Here is a 21,542-nt window from a genome sequence, read left to right as displayed (position 1 = left end):
AAAGATACATAAATGCTTCATGAATTTGTGTGTCATCCTTGCACAGGGCATGCTAACCTCGTCTGTATCATTCCATTTTAGTATGTGTGCTGCCGAAATGAGCATGGAAAATATTCTTTAACAAGGATTTTAAATTCCCAATTAATTCTATTCAGAAGTTTCTAGTAAACCAGAACTTTTAAAGTAAAAATGAGAAAGGTATAGTATTCTATAGGTATTCTATGTCCTTTTGTTCCAATATTAATTCACATCTTCTATATTAGCATCTGTCAAGTTGTATTCAATAAATGCATACTGTATATTGTCATTTGAGGTTGTGAAATTAGTCATTATAGCTCAGTTTCTAAGAGAGATTTAGACACACACACAGAGTTTTGAGCAGCATACCCTTCAAAAATAGAAAGGAGATCAGTTCCTATAGAGGATGCTCATGTATTTGACACAAATTATAGAGTTTCACATAGGGGATAATAGTACCAGAAAAATAACAATGGCAACAGAATGCTCCGACATAAGTAATAGAGGAAATGCTGGGGAAGTGGGCCAGGAGAATCCTGAGAAGTCAAAACTCCCCAGACGAGAACAGAGCATAGCTTCCAAGATGTCTGTGATGTTTCTAAAAGAAAGAGTCGGGGTCTTCCAAGGTGGTGCAGTGGTTAAGAATCTGCCTGCCCAATGCAGGGGACACGGGTTCAAGCCCTGGTCCGGGAAGATCCCACATGCCATGGGGCAACTAAGCCCATGCGCCATGACTACTGAGCCTGCGCTCTAGACCCCACGAGCCACAACTAGTGAGCCCACGCGCCACATCTACTGAAGCCCCCGTGCTCTAGAGCCCGTGCTCCGCAACAAGAGACGCCATGGCAATGAGAAGCCCGTGCACCGCAACGAAGAGAAGCCCCCGCTCGCTGCAACTAGAGAAAGCTCACGCGCAGCAACGAAGACCCAATGCAGCCAAAAATAATAAATAAATAAAAATAATTTAAAAAAAAAAAAAAGAAAGAAAGAAAGAGTCGGGGTAGAAGCCACCAGTCCTGTGAACAGAGGCCGTGGCTGTGCTCCTCCCGGGATGGCCTCCCTGTCTCCCCATCTTCCCCCCCGCTCACCCCGCGTCCCCTGAGCCACTGCTTCTCCAGTCAACAACTCACAAACCTGATCTCCAGCCCTGAGACAACGCTCTTGAATTGCAACCTTTTTTCAACTTGCGAGCACCTCATGGAGGCAATTCACCCCCACATGCTACCTAAGTGCCCTCCCCTCCAGCTAAACCCTACCTTGCTCCCCTCTATGTCATCTTCCTCTTCACCTAGACGCCTTCACACCTTCCATCTTAGGCATCTTCTGACTCTCTTCACACCCCACAACAGCCACTCCCCCATCCTGCTTTCTTTGTGATGTCCCCCATCCTGCTCTCCCCTCTTGTTTCCAATGCCCCTCATATTTCAGACCCTCCTCATGACCCTGTGCTTACTTCCTAATCTCCTAACTGGTTTCCTCACTCCCCCATTTACAATCAGTTCTTTCCTAAATGGTACTTTCTCCAAAACCTCCAATGTTCCCCATTTACTTACCTGACAGTCTGAAGTCATGTCACTGATCATTTCATTCATTTAATTAATATTTGCTGAGTACCCACTAGGTGCCAGGCACTATTCTAGGCATTTGGGACACAGCAATAAACAAGACAATAAATTCCTGCTTAATTTTGTCTTAGCCTGTTTTTTCCCTGCCCTTCACCTCACTAGTCCCCTAGATAACTGTAAACACTATCTATAAATAAATCTATACCAGAAGTTATATTCTGGTATATTTATATATTCAATGATGCCTAACAAGCCTCTACTAAGTGTTGGATCCAAGAGTGAGCAAGACAGATGTCTTATCCATTTGTCCCACCCTGGCCTTCCCTTACCTTCCTGCTCTGAATGCCTTCTCTTTTCCTCGCCCTCTAAACCCTGCCCATCCTGAAATACACAGTCCAAACCCTCCAAACTCCGTAAAGACTCTCCTGGGCACTCCGGCCCGTGGCAGGGGCCATCAGCTCCTTTCTGTCTTATGACATCGTTTACCTTGTGAAAGTGCTTAAAGTTTTTATGCTGCTTTGTTTTGTTTTATTCTCCATTAGTTTAATGAAACTTCCTAACTGGAGTAGAGGTCTTTCAGGACCGGATGCATCTTTCCTAGTAGAATTCCACAATCGCAGAACATAACAGCCAAGGAAACCCTCTGACTCCAGTTCATCAAACCCATCCTGCTTCTTGAGGAACCTTAGGCAGAGAGAGTTTAAGTCACAGTATCAAGTGCTAAAAAATAAAGTGAATAAATATGAACGGCAGATTAGCGGGCATACTGCCGTTTGTCCCACAGGGTGGAAGAAGATGTCTGAACTGCTAGTTGCAAGCAGTTCTTTTCCCCTGCAATCCATGCATGTGTTCCCAAGTTGTCTGACAATTTTCCAACAGCCACTGCTGAGCTGAGGCCCAACTAACCCAGAAAAGCCACCCCAACTGATGGATTTGCCCAGTTCTACACTGTTGTCCTCTTTCCAGTTCCCCACTGCCTGCAGACTGCTTGAGACCTCAATGATGCTAAACAACTAAACTCTAAGGCATAATTTTCCAGATGCCAGACCGCTCGCCCCTCACTGTCCCTGTGAAATCCGGGGCTTCCCTTATCTTGCTGTATCAATGCTGTATTCTCTGCTCTGGCCAGGGAGCTGCCCCTACAGGAAGCCAGAAAGCACTCTGAAGGAGGTGGCTGGTACCAGCATGAGCACCCAGGCAGAGGTAACATGGAACTGCAATTAAAAGTATCTACAAGTTCAAAATAAGAATAACCCTGTGAGAAGTATTCTTTGGACCAGGCTGGTAGAGTCCAGAAGTCATCTATAAAGCCATGAGATGTAGCATGATGTGCAAACGCCAGGATTTTTATCATGAGCTCCATGTCTATTTCCCTGTATTCATGTTGATCTGCTCCCCACTCTTCACACGAAACCCAAGGGGGAGGATGTGTGATGTTTTCATCCCACTCCTTGTGCCTACTGAAATGGCAATGGGCGCTCAGTAATGTTTCCTGAATCTCCTCAAAGTCAAAGACCAGTTATTCTTTGCTTGAGCTGAAAACAAGTCAAATTTAACAGAAGCACAGTCGTGCACATGTGGCCAATGTAGATAAGGGCGTCTCCTGTTTGTACATTTCTCTGTGGGGCCCAGAAGAACTGATAGTCTTAATTGGCCACAGATTATAAAGCCCACATTCATCAAAGTAGACTGGAGGTAATTGCCCTTCAGATGTTATTTTAGGCAGCTGTTCCATTATTCACAAGTAAATCTGTGCCCTCAATTTACAATAATCCTTCGATGTCGTGGTCTTTTGGTATAGCTGAATCCCAAGACCTTGGAAACTATCAGTAGCTCTCTCTCAAGCCACCTTTGAGGACTGTTTGGTGGCAATATTCACAAGGGAAGAAAAATCTTGGTTTTCAAGATCAAAGAATACTCCTTACATTTATGAAAACCTTTGAAATACAGAGACTTCCTACCTAACAGCAGCTAGCAAGTGGCCTTGTTTATGTCTATTTAAGTAAATGAATTATTAAAAGCAGAAAAAAACATTCTAAGCTCCAATTTTAAATCTTCTTTTATCTGATTTTAGTTTCTTTGGGGGAAAGAAACAAAGATTCATGCCTGAGCCAAAACCAAATGACATACGAGTTCTTCCATCAGAGATATAGCTGTCAGTCTCTTCTGATGTGCTCCCAACGTTGTGTTCCAGCTTCTCCTCCCATACCTCCCTGCAGACAGACCTCTTCCAAGCAGTCTGGACTCCCACCATGTCTGGAACATGCTCTGCAGCTCAGCTTCCGTGATTATCTGAATCTCGCTCCCCAGAACTGGGCCACGGTGACCTAGGTCAGCCTTACAGTAACTGCTGACCCAGCTCTTTCTAGTCTCTCCTGCCTGGAGCTGGGATTGGTTTAGGCAACGAGGGTGAGGCTGGGCCAGTGAGCAGGATTTAAGGGGCCCTCCCAGAACTGCAGAGGAGGAGGAGACACACGCTGGGGGGCCACTGGCCTGAGATGTCAGTGCAGCCTGTCTTCTGTTAGTCCACCAGACCTGAACAGATGGATCAATAATGCATCACTGCTTCTAAGGTCAGGTCCACCCTGGAGCACCACCCACCAATGCCACCCACTCAGTAACACAGCACCCATTCGTTTGTTCATTCATTCATTCTTTCATTCATTCATTCTCTATTTAAATGAGCCTCTGCATCAGTGTAGGCAGATACATCTCAATATGGCAAATCTAGTAAACTAGTTAGCTTGAATCCACTCAAGTATGAACTTCCACTAACTGGAACAATGGGATTCCTTCATATAAGGACACTTGAGCCATAATAAACACACCAAGTTATGATATTCTATCTAAAAATGCCTCTCTCCTTTCTCTACCAGAAGAAATCAGTTATATTTATACTTAAAAATACAGATGTCACTTCTCTAGAAGTCTTTTCCAACTCCCCCGGTCTTCCTAGAAGGCTTTCTAGCTGTATCTCAAACTACACCCTCCTTTACACTCTCCTCTAGCTACACTGCCCTTTTCTCAGTTCCTGCCTTTCATGTTAAGCTGCTTTCTGCCTCAGGGCCTTTGCACATGCAGTCTGCACCCCTGAAATGTTCCTGCCCACATTCCAACTCATGACCACCCCCAGCACCACAGCCCCTACTGCTCACCCCTTCATCGAAGAAGCCTCACCACCCCTCAGATCTTAGTTGAACCAAAAGGCCATCCCTGATCCTCACCATTATTCACCCTCTTAGCATCACCTGCCTTTCCTCCCCCATGGTTATCAGAGCTACACTGTTAAAACTGTGATATTATTTGATTAAAGTCTATTTCCCCACTAGACTGTCAGCTCTGTTAAAAGCAGGGACCATGACTACTTTTATTTATCATTATAACCACAGGGACTAGCACAGTGCCACACAGTAGGCACTCAGTAGCTGAATGAATGAATGACCTTCTATAGTATTTGTGTCACTAAATTCCAATTGCCCAATAGTGTATTGGCCCCAAAGCCTGGCCTCTGCTAACTACCTCAAAGCCAAACACTTTCCCACAAGTCATTTAAAAAGGGAAATGGGGGGCTTCCCTGGTGGCGCAGTGGTTGAGAATCTGCCTGCCAATGCAGGGGACACGGGTTCGAGCCCTGGTCTGGGAGGATCCCGCATGCCGCGGAGCAACTGGGCCCGTGAGCCACGACTACTGAGCCTGCGCGTCTGGAGCCTGTGCTCCGCAACAAGAGAGGCCGCGATAGTGAGAGGCCCGCGCACCGCGATGGAGAGTAGCCCCCACTTGCCGCAACTAGAGAAAGCCCTCGCACAGAAACGAAGACCCAACACAGCCAAAAATAAATAAATAAATAAATAAATAAATAAATAAATAAATAAATAAATAAATAAATAAATAAATAAGTAAATCTCATTTTTAAAAAAAGGGAAACGGACATTTGTCCCTACCGCCTACACCTTGTATATCCACATCTAGTAACAATGAAGGATAAATATAAGGATCTTATGAGCCTGGAGTTGATGATCCTCATGTATTACTAAGGTCAGAAAGAAGTGGTCTTAGAATATATCCAAAAAGATCAAAATAAGAACTAAAAATAAAGGGGCAGGGTAGTATTACTGAGCATTTCTGATCAACCCTGACCTAACCAGAAAAGTCATAACCAAAGAACCCAATCTCCTGACTCCTTTTCAGTTGGTTTCAGTTGTTCTGACCATTGAGTAGGACCCAAGCCAAGTGGAGACAGCAGTGTGCCATGTGCAGCTCCTCGGTTAGTGCCCCTTAGTGGCTGAACTGTTCCCCCCGCCCCCAAATCCACATGTTGAAGCCCTGACCCTTAGGACCTCAGAACTTGACAGTATTTGGAGATGGGGCCTTTAAGATGTGAATAAATGAAAATGGGGCCCTTAAGGTGGGCTCCAATCCAACGTGACTGGTGTCCTCATCTCAGAAGAGATTAGGACGCAGACACACAGAGGGAAGATACAGGGAGAAGACGGCCACCTGTGGGCCTGGGAGAGAGGCCTCAGAGGAAGCCAACACTGCTGGCACCTTGAGCCTGGACTTCTGGCCTCCAAGCTGTGGGAAAATAAACGTCTGTTGTTTAAGCATCCCAGTCTGTGGTGCTTTGTGATGGCAGCCCTAGCAAACTAATGCAGTGCCCAAGCAGCTCTTGCAGAAAAGGGAAAGAGTATCTGCCAAGTACCCACTGCCGGGCCCTGCTCGTTACAATCCTAGGTGTCATCTTTTCCCCAGGGCCGTCCTTTCTTCTTTATCTGACAAATCAGGACACTAAGGCACAGAGCCACAGAGGGGGCTGAGCCAGAATTTGACTCCAGGGCTGCTTCCAAATTCCATGTCCTCTTTTGTACTATACCTTCAGATCTTAAAGACCAAACTGGAGTATAAAATGTGAAAGCAGATTCTAACTTGCTTTATTTTGCCCTTAGAAAATGGGCAAGATCACCATTTGAGCTCAGTTGAAGAACCAGATGCATTTGTATGCCTCACCCAAATAAAGTGATTGAAATACTGTGAAACAGATATGAATAGAAACAAATTTTGCTTTTTAATGAGCATTCTGACCAGATCAATACTACAAAATGCTAAACTGCAAAATGTCATTACAATTTCAATGCAACTGCCCAGGTGATTGGTTCAAAGAGGCACTTATGGTAGCTTAGACTGTATTTTCTCTTCATAAGAGCAGGAGTCTATTATGTAAAATAAAGTCATGAAAATTTTAATTGCACCACATAAAGGACAGAACCTGGTCTAGCCCACAAACCATGGCAAACATGAGAAACAAAACGCAGATGAATGCTTAATCAGCTGTCTGTCACTTTCTGAATAGTGTCTGAATAGTGACTAATATTCTAATTATTAGTCACCACACTGAGAAGGTGCAATTATGGAACAGGGAAGATTGCTTTAATTATTTTTGTTGTTAGCCCACAATCTGTGAGGCCTTTGCAGAAATATGATTTTAGTCCCCATAAGCTATAGAGGAAAAAATGATTAACAGTTAAAATTCACTTCCCTCCCAACCGAAGCATTAAAAAAAAAAAGGTTTGAAGTTGTATTGACAGACATGACTAACAACTGTAATCACAGAAATAAATTTAGTAAAATGATAATTTATCTGTCACAATTTACCAAGGGAGAAAAAGTGCAGCACAAGCAGCTAAATTGTGAAGTGAAATGAAAGCAAAGATAGAACCCAGTTTTTAATGAAATGCAGAACATTATTAATTGGTTTCCTAGCAACAGCCAGGCTAAAATTACTTAACATGTCTGCTCAATCATATGCAAATATGAGTGTTATCGCTTAAATGTTGATTTTAGTTGGTCTTTTCAGATGCAAATCCAATGTGTAAAATGAATGTAAATGTTGACAATGCTGATACAAAAAAAATCCCCTGATTAGCATCCTTCTGGTGTTCAAAGCACCAGAGTTGAGGATCTTCCCTTTGGAAGGATTGCAAGCTGCCTGGGCTGTCATCTTCCTTAACCTGTCCTCCCTGTCTCCCCTCACCCCAATGCAAGCATTAGAGATAACTAACCAAATAGTATTGCTGGGCCTTGCTGAATTGCACTACAATTATTTCTCATTAAATGATGGATGGATGATGCTTTCAGCTTAGAGTTCAATCAGATGATGCAAGGGGCTTGCCAACCCAAGACCAAGGTTGATCTCAAGTTTGATTTTGCAGACAGAACCAAACCTTTCGATGACTCCATCAGAGCCCACGCAGACAAATTCCCTTCAAAACTGCCGAATAAGCCACTCTTCTTCTACTCTGCCCGGCCTCATCTGGCAGCTCCAGAGCAGCTGGAGAACAACCATGTTCCACAGGCAAAAGAGGCACCAAGAAGGGCTGGAAAGCATGTAGCCCCCTCACAATCACCATCGGCCTCCAAAACCACCCTAATAACACCCACTCCAAGGAAAAGCAATGTGCTTGCTAGGCTTTCACTTACTCATGCAACAAACATTTATTGCATAATTACCACTTGTCAGGAAATGATCTAGGTGCCGGAGAGACAGCAGTGAATAAGAAAAAAAATCCCTATCTTCAACTATCTTAGTGCAGGAGAGAGACAAATAAATCAAGAAACACATACACAATAAAATTTCAGGTAGTGATTAAAAAAAATAGGAAGAGAAAAAGTAGCCTAAGGAGGAGAGGAGGATGGGTAGGGTTGGGTGGACCACAGCAGATGAGGTCTCTCACAGGGTGTCTTTTGCGCAGATATAAAAAAAGAAACAAAGAAGCCAAGCACAGGTGGTGGGGGCATTAAGTATGATGAGGAACAGGATGGGAGGGGGCGTTGATATGAGCAGTGCTGCTTTGAGCCAAGTTCCCCCACCACCTGCCAACAAGATTGCACCCCTAAGCCCCTGCCTCATGGCATTTCAGGGACACTACTGTCTCTAGGGCCACCTAGGACTATACTTCAGGACTAAAAGATGGAGCCTAAGTCTGACATATGTGGAGGAAAAAGGGGAGAGTCAGTCCCACTGAACCCTAAAAGTTCTTTCCTTTCTGGACCAAGGCTCAGTCCCCTCCTGACCTCCGAGAGTCTTCTGAGCCAACTGGAAAGTACATTCTTGGACCGATCTCCCCTAGAGGAGGTGGGGTGAGCATTTCTGGCCAAAGCCCCCTGCCTGAAGCCTCTAAGGGATGGGGATTAGACAAACAGTTTGTTCCAGACACCCAGGCAAGGCTCTGGGATATTTCAGGCGGTGGTCAGCAGCTCGGGACATATATTCCAAGAAGTTCTGAAGCTTGCTTATGAAGAGAAGTGACAAAGATTCTACGGACAGCTCCATACCAGGCCAAGGACCCCCAGACTAACCTTATGAGTGCTCGGCCAAGGGAAAATGGATAGATTCTTCTTCCAAATATCACACTCTAGCCTTGTAAGCCATGCCTTAAGTCTCTGAAGGCTTCAGAAGTTACTATTAAACACAAATGCCCTTAAGAGAGACACATGAAACCTTAGGTGTAGCCCACCTGGGGCTGCAGTGGGGCTGGGGTTTAGCTTGGGGCATACAGATGCCGGTGATGGGACCTAATCTATCTGGTTGGCCTAGAATGAATGGTGACAATGGCACGGTCTGCAGAGCAGCTGTCATACCTGTCCGGGTGATACAAACATTTCACTAGGCTTGACTTAATTCATGCTAACCCACTCAATTAAATAGAGGATAACCCTCTATTTGCAGCATCTCATCACAGTTCAAGGAGGCTATATTGCATTTTGAGTTAAAAATCAAACAAGCTGTACATGTGACCATAGTCTTGGTCCTGGAGATGTTTCGTTTAGGCCAGTGGTTCTCAAAGCAGCATCAGCAGTACCTGATGAGCTTATTAGAAATGCATCCTCACAAGCCCAGTCCCCACATTTACTGAATTAGAAATCTGGCAGTGGGCCCAGAAATCTGTGTTTTAACAAGCCCTCCAGGTGATTCTATGCATGCTAAATTTGAGGGCCTTCCGAGGCCAATTCAGCAAGATGGTGTACCTCTGAGTTTATACTTAGCACTAACTTGCTGCAAATTATTTCAATCAACTGGAAACCAAGGATAGTTGCTCTGTACGTTCGGCACAACGGCACGTATTCAAAACAAACACACTAATCGTGTGAATTCCTGACACAGTAACTTTTTCCAAAGAATGCACCACTCAGAACACAAGATGCTGATGTACTGATTTCTTCAGATAACCAATTGTTTCGACGAGGAGAGAAATGGAAAGAAGCAAAAGTTAGTTATTCTTTCGGAAACCTGAGTTTGGTGTTGCCTTCTGAGAGAACTTTGAGAACCAGTGAGTTCTCTGATCTAAGGCTACCCCCTTCTGCTGGACCCGTTCCAGCACTGTCAAGGCTCCCTCCTGAACAACAGGAGCTCCCCAGGGTGGATACAGGGTCCTAGGAGGACTCACTGCAAATACCCTAAAACCCTTGCCAAATGGATGACTCCCTCTAATTTTTATATTTTAGAGAGAACATTCAATCTTCAGTGTTCCTGACAATAAAATGGATGTTATACGGGCATACATTTATTAAAAACTTTGAAGATGAAAAAAGAATCTAGAAGATGCCCTAATCACTGTAAGGTAAATATACATGAGGAAACCTGCAATCAGAAGGGTGCATCTCAGACTGAATTGTGCATCAGAATCACCTGTGATGCCTGATGAAAATGCAGACTTCTGGGCCACATTACCAAACATTCTGAGTCACGTGACTTGGGGGCCAGGCATTTTGCCTTTTATATAAGCATGCCCAGGTGATTTTGATGCAGGGATCTGTATTTAAACTACCAACATGATCACTTCTCCAATTTTCAAGGGATATTAACAAGGGGTTTTTTTACATAGGAAAATAAAACAATCCTATAAGCAAAAGAACTACAAGTTCCTTTTTCTCTACATGTGTGCTAAAGTTGGAGAACTTTAGTTGAGAGAAAGTTAAGAGAAAGTCTGTACGTATCTTACATTAAAGTAACTTTTTAGTAAATAATTTTTTCCTGATTACCAAAGTTATACATGTTCATTGTAGAAAAAAAATAGCAAAAGGGAGAAAGTAAAAATACCCATAATCTCACAATCTGAGATAACTTGGTACATTATATTATTCAGATGACTTGCAGGCTCTTTACACACACACGCACACACGCACACACACACACACACACTTAAAAAAAAATAGTGGGATCCAAGGATATGTAGTTGTTGTAGTATATGTTTTTTACATCTAACAATATTGTCAGTATCTTTTTACCAGTCCTTGTTTCTTTTAGATATAAAAGACATACTGTCTAAACATCAACTCTCAGTTGCTAAGATCTTATTTTTAAAAATCAAGGAATTAATCTTCTATTCATGTGGCCAGTACATAAATACAAATATTTGTGCCATCTGTACAAGTATGCTAAAAATCTCATTATTGCTTTTATTAAGTGATTTAGCATTGATACAGTTTATTAGCAATTTTTATTAGTTCATTAGTTCATTTTAATGAATGTGTGCCCAATACTTGAAGGCCTCTAGACATATATACAATATATTAATACAACAAGTATTCACTTTAATGAAACTTATTAGACCAAGGTTTTTCTCATTAAATTCAAAAGGAGCCAAAAGCCTCTAATGGAACAAAATTGAGACAAAAAACTTTTTAAACATGCCCGTAGAGTCTATAAACTTTAATTCTATTCAACCAGGAAGCGGTCAAAACGTAAATGCATTTCACAGAAGACACTCATCATAACTTGAAAGGTAAATTCTTTCATGTTTTATAAACGGGGCAGAAAGAATGTGAGTTTATGCGACGAGGCCACATTCACACTCCCCTGCTCCCTGGCATCAAAGAGCTTGCAAGGGCTTCAACACTTAGCAGTCATGGGAACTTAAGTAAGCCACTTCAGGCTTCTACGCTTCAGTTTCCCCAAGTGGAAAATGAGGACGCTAATAAAGAATATCTGTGTTACTGATTTCCCAAGGGTTTTCTCAGGGCCAGGTGAGATGATACCCGTGAAGTTCTAAAGTACTACCCCAATGTAATCCTGAGCCTAGCTGGTATCTAGCTCTCTGAAATGGGGCTGACTCACCATTTCTTAGTCTACTGCCCTCCCACCATAACCCGAAATCTCTTGAACACAACAGATTGGACAGAATACAAACTGTCTGCTTGTTAGGCCAAAGAATGAGGAATAATTCAACCTTTCAATATTTGGCCCGAGAACTGCTTTACAACTGAATCAGACCCAAGGATCCCTTACTGTGATCATGAAAAGTCAAAGTGATGTATTCTGGGAAGTTCTTCATGAATAACAGTTCTCTGGGAGCGACAGACATGGTCCCACAGCAGGCTTATCATCACCACTACCTGGGGAGCTTTTAAGAAACAAAGATTCCCAGACCCCACATCAGAGATTTTGGTAAGCTTTTAAGGTAACCACATAGGAAATTTTCAGATGCCCTGACCTATCACAGTAGTTTCTAAGCTGAATTATTCTTGACATTAAAAATTGTTCATTAGATTCCATAAGACTCGGAACCCTAAGAACAATATGACTGAAGGGCATGTTAGTGATCTGTATATTCACAAAGACAGAAGGTCCTCAAAACTGCTCTCCAGTCACTTCAACAAAAACATCTATATAAATGACTACCTGCATATGCACAATGAACTTTCCCCTTAGTACCCAAGAGTAGGGAAATAACAAAAGATTGCCACTTCCCTTCCAAAACATTTTTTATTTCACCACAACCTTCTCTGCTTACATAAATAATACCACAATATGCACTAGATGATTATAAATGGTTTAAAATATCCTCAAAATCGTAATTATCATCTCTTTTTCCTTCTCTTTTTCCTATAAACAACAAGCAAAAAGGACAGACATTTGGCCCCTACAACCTGTTCTTTGCACATATTGACAAAGCTCTGGACACAACATTCTTTTATTCATTCAACAAATGACCAAAATAAGCATTTCTCAGCACCAACCACAAATCCGCAGAGCATATCCTACAATTTGCATAAGGGTTCTGTTACCATTCTTTCAGAGAGTCAAATGTTGCCTGATTTTTCTAAACTCTGGGTTGGAAAACTGGGCTGTCACTTTGCCATGGGCATTCTGTCTCCGAAGTTCCCCCTACTGTGGGGAAAAGCAAGAGCACAGTTTTCAAAATACAATACTGTTAGATATGATTCTTGAAATCCGATGGAATAAAAAAATGTCAACATACAAACCTTCAAATTTATTGTACTAAGCAATCTCACCTGGAACGTATGGGTCAGAGACTGACTACATAAAATACTGATTAAAAAAAAAAAACTCTTTGATCCTACTGCCCCCATGATCAGATGTTGCTTGGCTAAAACATTTCTTAGTTGGAATCCCAGCGAGAATATCATTATATGTAATTTTCCTACTATAACTGATGAGATGGAATGTAATAAGTGCTCATTTGGAAAAAGATGTGAGTTATTGGTCACTTGGTTACCATTAGAGAATACTAATTAGGGTAAACAGTATGTGGCAGCCTTGGCCTGAAAGACAGATAGCAGTGAATTCATTAGGGAGAAGGAGCAGCAAGGCTCAGTTAATTTATAATATTGACCACAACATGAAATCAAGTTGTGTTCCAAAACCAGAACTCATTAAGAGTGCGGGACGGCGGGTGGTTAAAGGGAGCAAAGACTGTTTTGCCTACAAGCTTGAAGACTTCTGGGAACAAATTATCAGGATACTCATAGCTTAGGGGAAACCAGGACTGCCCATAAAGATTTCAAAGGAGTGAATTTCAAGGACGAGGCAGGATTCTTAAGGGTGGTAAGAGAGGATTAGGTAGAAGTTATAAAGCGAAATTACTGCAAAGGCAATTCAAGCCACACATAAGGAAGCAATTTCCAGCCATAATTTTAATTAGGAACCCAGAATGATCTGCGTAACGACGGCCCTTCATCATTACCATTATTCAGAATTACCCTGCATTCACATGCATAAACATAGAGTGAAAATGAAACATAGATGTGGAAGAAAGGTCAACCATAATCAAATTTTTCTTATCCTCCAACTGCAGGTGAAATTCTCCAAATAAAATACCTGAATACAATTAGCTCTCAATTTATAATCAATTTACGATTGATCAACCCAGAGAGCCACCACTCTATCTCACTCTCACCCGCAACCCGTCTCTGACCCTTCACACTACTCCCAAATATGGAACTGCTTGCTGCAAAAGAATCTTTATGGATATACATGGAACTCTTGAGAGAATCTGTGAGCAGAGGAAAGGAAGAAGCTATACAAAGCAGACACTTCTAACCACAGAGGCAAACTCCAAGCAAGCAAGGCTGGGTCTCTCCTGTCCTAAAAAGGTCATCCTCCAAGCTTCTCAAATGGTTTACTCATCTTTATTTTACCATCTTATTCATTAGAATAGAAGATTCAGTTGGCTTAACCAACACTCTTTTAAAAATGCAAATAATTTTGTAAGCAGACCAGACCCTATTGGTTATTCACGCCATGAATCAGATTTGCTTTCCAACCACCAGCTATAATCGGCTGCCTTGAGGATATGAGAGTTTTGATTGAGAATGGTTAAAAGGGTAAGAAAGGTAAAATTAAGTTTAGAAAATGAAGTGCTATAGGGATAGAAGGGAAGGGGTACCACAACGGGGAAATCAAATTAAAGACTCATAATGCCTGCTGCCTAGATAAAGGGATACAGATAGAGATGATGACAGACAATATGCAAATTGTATTTACTATTAAAAATCTGCCAGGAGCACCCAGGAAAGGAAATAGAATTTTTTTTTCCTCTTTTTGTTACCTAGCAGCAACTTGCTCTCAGGACCCAGAATTCAACCTAGTATGAATAGTACTGGAGTATGGCTTCAGCTTAAGATAAATGACCTTTTGTGCACTACCCTTGACACCTATCTGCTGTAACAACTCCATACTGTGGCCTCCTAGGACCCCACCTTCCCATTCAACCTCACTCACAATGTTCCAGCCACACCAGACTTCCTTCTGTTCATCGAACAGGCTGACTTGTTCCAACCTCAGGGCCTTTGCACTTGCTGCTCCCTCTATCAAGAACAGTCTTCTTCCAGAGACGAGACATCACTCTGGTCTCAGAATAAATTTTGCCTCTTCAGATGGGCCTTCCCTGACCCTAACCAATGTTGTCCCACCTACCACCCACAAAACTCAAATGTAACTGTCCATTTTTATTGGTACCACTGCCTATTTTATTTCCTTCCTAGCAGCTTGGGCCCATCAAAAATGTTGTTCATTTATTTGTTTACTTGTGGATCACCTGTCTTCCTCACTAAAAGCCAAGTTTTCAGGAAAGCAGGAGTGTAATCTCTTGCTCACTCACTGTCCTCTAATCTGTACACTGTGCACTGGCATGCAGTGAGCACTCCAGGAATACTGGTTGTCCCAAAAAGAACTTTTAACAAACTTATGAGACATGACCTCTTTTCTTTAGAGATTTCACCATTATAAAAAGCATCGAGGGCATATGCAATGACAATCTCTAACTAAACATTTATGGTTTTAACATCCAGAGTTGGGTCTCTACTGTTGTTTTAAATTTACCAGTATTTGTCTTTTACTAAAGAAACAGAACATGACCCTGGTTCCTGAGGAGCACCAATCAGACCCCAGTCTACAAGTGATTTTTTTATATACCCACATGAGGTCATTTTAGTTAGTTTCAAAACAGGATCCTATAGTGACAATACAAGCTTCAGGGTAGGGGACTTCCCAGGGATATGAGAACAGAGGATTGAAAAGTGTGTGTGTGTGTGTGTGTGTGTGTGTGTGTGTGTATGTTTATAACTCCTGCAGTATATTGTCCAATCCTTTTTTATGCTATCATTTATCATAGTCTATTTTGTATTATAGTTATATATCTGTATGATCTCTTCTGGACTCTAAGCACCTTGAGGGATGGGATTCATATCTGATTCCTCCTACCTCTCAAATGCTGAGCATTGTGCTTTGTATACTATAGGTGCTCAGTAAACACCAAACAGATGCATGGATGATATTCCATTATTACTCAAAATGAAGCAAACTATGCGATACCTTGTCTGCAAAGTAGCCATTTTCCTAAGTGATAACTGAATAAGTGGGGGAACTGATATTCTCCTTATACAGTAACATTGTCAATTACTATTGAAAGACACAGACTCTTCGCAACACAAACCTGCACTACACTGCATACACACAGAGACACGGGTTTGAGTGAACATTAAACATGGGAAGTTCTAGTCCCAATGTTTCTGTTCCCGCAAACTAAAAACCCCTTTCTCCTCAACAGGCTCTATGCCTAACAAGAGAATCGTGTTGCTACTACAAGCGTGAACTGAAAGGCAGACATGAGACAGAGCTTTCACCATGTGGCACAAAATATATGGTTTAAGATGTAGGGGTTGCTGCGTGTTACAAGTTTTACAATTGTCCGTATGTCAGCTAATTGCTTATAAGAGCAAACAGCATCCTGCCACGTGCTCAGGACCACATGTTCTGTGGCTGTTTTAATAAGAACTGGCTTGGATTTATAGCAAAATAACTTGAAACTCTGAGCCAAAATCTTATCTGATAAACGCCCCCCCACACATGGACATCTGGGGACGACATTTTGAGGCACTGCTCTGAGAGAACACGGAGATGTTTTCAAGGGCAAAAGAGAGCTTCAAAAGAAGCAATTACTTTTCAAGTCCGATCAATAGCATAGAGCATGAACTGTAAAATGCCTCTTAAAAAACTCATTTCAGGCTGAGGTGAAGTGACATTTACAGCAACACTAAGAAAAAAACACTCATAAACAAGCTAGTGGTATTCTGGCTAAGTAGGTGGTACCAACATAAAATTCTCTGTTTGTAGCTACGTATCTAGGTAGAAGGAGGTTATCAACAGATTCATCTCTAGTCCTCTTCCTGTATTAACGTCTTGTGCTATTGTACTGGCTCTCTTATTTTAAGCAGCTTTATGTAATGAAGTTTCTGCAAGCTGCTGAGATTGGCAGCTGGACAAATACTCTTTTCCATGTTCTGTTTTACCTCAGGCAAAAAAAATTCATTCTTCTGAAATGTATGGAGAGCACTGCCAATCTACAATGCTGCTATGGAAGCTACAAACACAACAACAATCATAATCGTAGCAGGTATGAATCATTAAAAGTTCACTATGTGCCAGGTCCTGTGCTGAACAGTTTGCATTTATGATCTCACGTAACCCTTACAACTCCATGAAGAAGACAGACTCTTCTTAGTTACAGATGAAGGAACTGGATCACGGAGAGTATAAGGTGCTTGTCTGAGGCAGTCCAGCTAAAAATAAATGGTAGAACTGGTCAAACCCAGTCTTCCTAACTCTAAACCCAAGCCCTTATCCACCACACTGAACTTTTTCTTGCTCTTGTGATCTCTTGAATGGAAAGTCAGCCCTCCTTGAGAAGGGGGAAGAAAAAGGAAATCACCTGGACACATACAAGAATATGGCCTATGCTCCTCCAGCAAGGATGAGTCTAGAAACCGTCATGTGTTTAGAATCGACATAGAAACAACACTTCAGTTGAGGTGGGTCTAGGCTGGGATGCCTTAAGCAGGGAGTTAAATGTGTACTATGATTAGACAGTTCAAATCCACTGATGTTTAGCGCGTAACTGCCGTACACCGGCCACTTCAATCTCCAGAATTTCAGAGGTCATAGAGTCCTTGCCTTCATTGATTTGCAGTCTAGTTGGGGAGAGAGAGAGACCAATAGGAGTAGCAATTAAAATACTGCATAATAGGGGCTTCCCTGGTGGTGTGGTGGTTAAGAATCCGCCTGCCAGTGCAGGGGACACGGGTTCGAGCCCTGGTCTGGGAAGATCCCACATGCCGTGGAGCAACAAAGCCCGTGCACCACAACTACTGAGCCTGCGCTCTAGAGCCCTCGAGCCACAACTACTGAAGCCTGCACGCCACAACTACTGAAGCCCGCGTGCCTAGAGCCCGTGCTGCGCAACAAGAGAAGCCACGGCAATGAGAAGCCCGCGCACTGCAACAAAGAGTAGCCCGCGCTCGCCGCAACTGGAAAAAGCCGCATGCAGCAATGAAGACCCAACACAGCCAAAAATAAATAAATTAAATAAATAAATTAAAAATAAAAATAAACGGACTTCCCTGGTGGCGCAGTGGTTAAGAATCCGCCTGCCAATGCAGGGGACACGGGTTCAAGCCCTGGTCCAGGAAGATCCCACATGCCACGGAGCAACTAAGCCCATGTGCCACAACTACTGAGCCTGTGCTCTAGAGCCTGCGAGCCACAACTACTGAGCCCACATGCCACAACTACTGAAGCCCGCGCCCCTAGAGCCCGTGCTCCGCAATAAGAGAAGCCACTGCAATGAGAACCCCGCGCACCACAACAAAGAGTTGCCCCCGCTCACCACAACCAGAGGAAGCCCGTGCGCAGCAACAAAGACCCAACGCAGCCAAAAATAAATGAAATAAAATAATTTTTTAAAAAAAGAGGGACTCCATTTAAAAAAAATTAAAAATAAAAATAAAAATAAAATACTGCATGGTAAGACCCAATACTGACATAAGTACCACTTGCTCAGGCACGGGGCTATGTTGGGTGAGGAGGACAGAGAGACTGCCAGGAGGGCTTCCCAAGGGCACTGGATCTTGAGATGAGCCATGAGGGAGCCGGCAGAGTGAGGGGAGCAGGCAAGCTGAGGGTAGGAGGGCAGGACGGGCCGTCCACACCAGACTTCTGCAAGAGATGAGGCTGGAGGCCAGAAAATAACAATGACTAATGCTGCATGCTTACTCTGTGCCAGGCCCTGTGCGAAAGCACTCTGCTGCCCAACAACCCACTGAGCTAGGCACCCTGATGCCATCTTAGGGCTGAGGCTGAGGCAGAGAGGAAGGCACTGACCGGCATGAAGCCGCTCAGCAACGCGGTGGGGCTGTTCAGGTCATCCCATCCCAAAGCCCATAGCAACCTCTGTGCTGCTTGGCCTCAGGGGCTCAGCAAGCTCCTGAGGGCAAGAAGGGGTTTACACAAGAAAGTGGCATGATAGAAAACCACCTCCCAGCTATAGGAAAAGTAAAGGGGAAGGGGTGGACTCGGGGCATGAGGCTGATCGACTGTTAAGATGCAGCATTTTCTCTGCAGCCACACTCTTCCACCTCACTAACGGCTCCTCTGTTCTGCTCCAAGTCACCCTTCACAAGGCTGTGGCATTCCAAAACATGAGGGTGAAATCTACTTGGGACAGGTGATCCGCAGCAAACCAGAAATACCTTTCCCCACCACTCCTCCCGGCTCATCAATAACATTTATCACCAGTATCAGAAGTGCTTCCTTGCAAGTCCTTTTCGCCCTGTGAATGGTGAGCTCTCGGATGAATTACACATACAGCAATTCATCTTTGCATATCCCCAGGATGTGGATTGGATGGCAATGCTTTCTGAATGGTGCCTCTGCCTCTGCACCAATGATCTTTCTGAGCAGTCATCACGAGTGGTGTATGCAGTGGAGCCAGGACCTCAGATGGCCAGCTTTGATCCTTTTAGACCATCTGGCCTATGGAGTGACTTGGTGATAAGCAAGAGAATATTATGTCATTACCTTGGGAATGAAGAGCAACTGAGGACTTGCAGGGATACTGTTACTCATGTTAACTAATGTTTACCGGTACTTAGAACACACTGGGCATTCTTCCAAGAACGTTACAAGTACGAATTCATTTAATTGTCACAACAACCCTATAGGGTAGATGTACTTATTACCCATGTTCCTGATGGGGAGACTGAAGCACAGGCAGGTTATACACCTTGCCCAAGGTCACACAGTAGGTAACTGGTAGAGCCAGAATTCAAGTCCAGGTTACCTCACTCAGAGCCCACAGCCTTCATTACCCTCCTCGCCTCTTAGGAGAAAAACTAAAGAGGCGAGATCCACATTCCAGGACCACAGCTACTATGTGCTACAAAGCAAGTTGATGTAACCTCTCTGCAGGGCTCAGGTGTTTATTACAAGAGGGAGTAAAAAGTAGATAAAACAGTATACGTTTTCAAAATCCTGATGCTGGTAGAAGTCACAACAGAAATAGGAACCAGAAGCTACTCTCATTTCTGAGAACAGACCCAACCAAGTAAGAGAGACACAGAGAACAAGTTAATAATGGCCTAAATATAAAGGCATAGCTTCAAATCCAACCTACTATTAATTAATTTATGTATTGCCACTAGGGAGGAGGCAGCTAGTATTAAGTTAGATTAAATTATGGAGAAGCTTCAGCATTGCTGTGACAATTTCAACAGTAATTATTAAGTTGCTGTGCCCTCCCTCCCTAATAAAACCCTTTATTCTCATTCTCAGAATGCTTTGCTATTCACCTGTCGCTAGCTCCTTTTGACAGGCATGACAAGCTTTTCAGATTAGACTAAAGACATTTTTCAAAGAGAACAAGGAAATCTGATTTGTATATCCTAACAGGCCTCTGATCCAAACTTGTGTTCTGAAGAATATTTGCCTCCAGTTTTCTCTGGGTCTCACTGCTGAGCTGAGTACGCACTGGCCGAGACCGACAGGCCCTGAAGAAACTGTGGACATTGGGAAGAGGGAAAGGGGCACTGAATTAGGAGTCCAGAGACCTGGGCTCACTCCCAGACTTACCACTTAGGAGATGTGTGAATATACCTTCAGTTTCCCTATCTATAAAATAGAGGCCCCCAGCTAACTACCCCCCGGGCTTGGCAGGAGGCTCAAATGAGATAATATATACAAAAGCTGTCTGGAAACTGCAAACCACACAAATGTGAATTGATTAGATAACTAGTTAACTGACTAGTTAATTAACTAATTAGTTGGCTAATTAGTTAATTGATTGATTCATGAATTAGCTGATTAATTGGGTCATGGTAGACCTAAAGTGGAAGGGCTGAGTTACTACCCTGCGGCCCACTCTGATGACCTCTTGCCCCACTACTCCTGCTTCAGATCAGAGACAAACTTCCCCACTGCCTCTAGTGAGCCCTATCCTGGTTCGGATCCTGCCACAAAACACTGCTTTCGTGTGTTCCCATCAGTGCCTGAGGACCTGAGGCGTCATCAGCCTGCCCCTGAAATGGCCAAACCTTTCAAGGAAAAGACCAAAGGAAACTCTTAGCAAGGGTCCATTCACTCCCTCCCCTCTGCACCAGCCAGAGGTGCATTTGCTTTTCCAGTTGTCTGGCACTCAGTAATTCATTCATTCAATGTACAGTATTTACTGCGGGTGCGCTATGCAACCAGGCCCTGGATGAGGAAGACATCCTGCCCTCAAGGAGCAGGAGGCACAGCCCTGTGGACCAACACGTAAAGTGGTCGGGAAGGTCCGCTGAGAGCACACTGGGGGTGAGGAGATAGAGGTCGTGGTTCTTTCAGGAAAGAGGAGGTAGGGAGGAAGACCAGGATAGGCTGAAGAGCTCCCGTAAAGGTTGAATGAAGTTACTACAAGTCCCAGGTGCCCAGAAGACAGGCAAAGTGACTGAGGTGCCAAAATGGAGGAGCACTAACAGAGACAAGAATACTCGTTATGGTATGTTTACCGTGGTCTGGAAAACATATGCCTGCCCAGCCCTCACCCAACCCCCACTGAGATTCTGATTCAGTAGGTCTGGGGCAGGAGAGAACATGTATGCCCTTAGAAGGTTCTAGAGGGGATTTTAGTATCTGGTCCACAGCGTTTTCTGTTGGTGCTTCCAACATTTTTCACATGATGGCAGAACACAGTAAATTTGATAATATTTCAACACACTGAATTAATGTAGGGGTGATTTGGCAACACCTATGTGGGGACTGGTGAAAAAAATCAATTTTCTTTCTTTGTATTACATTATTATAAGAAAAACAAAATGCTAGGAAAAACACTGAACAATGGATTTTTATAAATA

At 43.3% G+C, this 21,542-nt stretch overlaps 1 protein-coding gene and 1 non-coding gene across 3 annotated transcripts in view; both read right to left on the bottom strand.

Annotated features, from left to right (window-relative positions):
* Positions 1-21,542, bottom strand: part of JAZF1 (JAZF zinc finger 1) — a 353,802-nt gene that overhangs the window by 291,889 nt on the left and 40,371 nt on the right. The gene's annotated exons all lie outside the window — the stretch shown is intronic.
* Positions 2-105, bottom strand: LOC118901357. Its single transcript, XR_005021337.1, has one exon. It is a non-coding gene; the product is annotated as a U6 spliceosomal RNA (small nuclear RNA).

Source organism: Balaenoptera musculus, chromosome 9 (assembly GCF_009873245.2).
Source record: "Balaenoptera musculus isolate JJ_BM4_2016_0621 chromosome 9, mBalMus1.pri.v3, whole genome shotgun sequence".
NCBI lineage: Eukaryota > Metazoa > Chordata > Mammalia > Artiodactyla > Balaenopteridae > Balaenoptera > Balaenoptera musculus.
This window is presented reverse-complemented; position numbering and strand designations above follow the sequence as displayed.